Raw genomic sequence first — 1,761 nt, 5'->3', positions numbered from 1 at the left:
ACTGGACAGAGGTTGCTCTCCGGTTTTGTGATGAAACAAAGGTTTGGTAGAATTTATTTTGCTACTGTGGCTTCTTATTGTCTCTGCCTTAGCAGGGGCGGTTCTGGGGGAGGAGGGGGGGGGGGTGCCCCTGTGACAACAATTTTGGACCCCTTTGTGGCCCCCTAAATGTGGAGTATGAAATTATTTTTACATAACAAATTTTTGCTATCGTTCTTTTTTTACATCCGTTATTAGACAGTGGCAACGCGGAACACTAATGATTATGAACATGGTCTTTTGCCTACAATGCAGTGAAGAAAACGATATGACAACTATAACGTCTAATGTAACTGGCCCCTCTAACAGTACAACTGGCCCCAGCTTGGCCCCCCAGTTAAAATGGTCTAGAACCACCACTGTGCCTTAGGTTTATATATCATGTTTGCAAGGCATATGAACTAACAGGTTGTAGAGCAAACAACACAAACACATAGGTTATAATAGATTATGGCATTTTTTTCTGGCTTGGCTTCCCCAGTGATTTTACCGACACACCACTACTGGAGCAGAATCTTGGAAATATCCGTTCAGAACCCAGTCCTACCTGTCTACAGGTTATGGAAAATGTGCTATTTTATTATTTCTCCAGTAGGTTTCCTGAAGGAGGAAGCCTCCAGTTCTATGCCAAAGATAATAAAACAAAAACACGACAGTAAATACTACAGTATACTACAATCATCAAAAACACTATATTAATTACTATAGTATATACTACAGTTCTCTTTTACTACAGTATTTATACTATAATTAACTGTAAATACTACAGTATTCTACAATATACTACAGCAAGTACTACAGGAAAAACTACAGACTAACAGTAAATTCTGCAAAAACACTACAGTGAATACTATAGTATTCATACCAGAGTATACCATAGTATTTTGTAATGTGTGTTAACAAACACTTAGCCTAAACATTACAGTAATTAAAACGCTCACAGATACATTCATTATTTTATGCTCATCATAGCTCCTTTGCACATGTGAGATTTTTTCAGAAATACACTAATACTGAAAGTTTATCCCCCAGTGACAAATGGTGCAAGACAAATCATGAAGAGAGCAGACAGAGAGAATATGAGCTGGGATTGAATAAAGGTCAGCATGAATATGGCGGAGACAGAAGGCAGAACATTTCATATACACATTTTTAGGTGAATCTATTCGAATTTTTGGGGCTGCTTGAAGGACAAAGTTTTGCTGTACTTTCATGTACCTTATTAGCACTGGAACAAGAACGGTTGTCAAGCTTTTTTTCCATAAAAAAAATATTTTAATCAATTATACATTTTCGATCTCAAGTTGTTTCCATCGCTGGGGGAGCAAAGTCTTCTGGAATGAGGTGACAACCCAAGGACAATTCCACAATGGAACAAGAGAGCTAGAGATGGAACTTCTAGCTTCACTACATGTCTGTTTCTGTGAGCCTAATGATTAAGGGGTTTCCCAGTCAGATCAATATGTTCAATGTCCATGTAATTAACCTGCCCCTCACCTCCTCCATCCAAGGACCCCTTCAAATCATTATTATCCCTTATGAAGTGATGTAGAGTTTCTTAAAAATGTTCAAATGAATATGTTTGTTGTCAACCTTGCATTTAATGATGATATTGAGCTGTACACTAATAATGGTATTATTATTATCATGGGACATTTGGACATGCTGCTGATTGCGGTAGAATGTGCTGCTGATGTTGGCCTTGGTCACGTGACCTTCTCT

General features: G+C 38.1%; 1 non-coding gene across 1 annotated transcript; it reads left to right on the top strand.

Annotated features, from left to right (window-relative positions):
- Positions 1-604: 604 nt before the first annotated feature.
- On the top strand, positions 605-657 carry LOC115155107 (U7 small nuclear RNA). The gene has a single exon (XR_003868001.1). It is a non-coding gene; the product is annotated as a U7 small nuclear RNA (small nuclear RNA).
- Positions 658-1,761: the final 1,104 nt, after the last annotated feature.

The sequence above is a fragment of the Salmo trutta genome, chromosome 19 (genome assembly GCF_901001165.1).
Source record: "Salmo trutta chromosome 19, fSalTru1.1, whole genome shotgun sequence".
Lineage (NCBI taxonomy): Eukaryota > Metazoa > Chordata > Actinopteri > Salmoniformes > Salmonidae > Salmo > Salmo trutta.
Note: the sequence above shows the minus strand (reverse complement) of the source record. Positions and strands in the feature narration are given on the sequence as shown.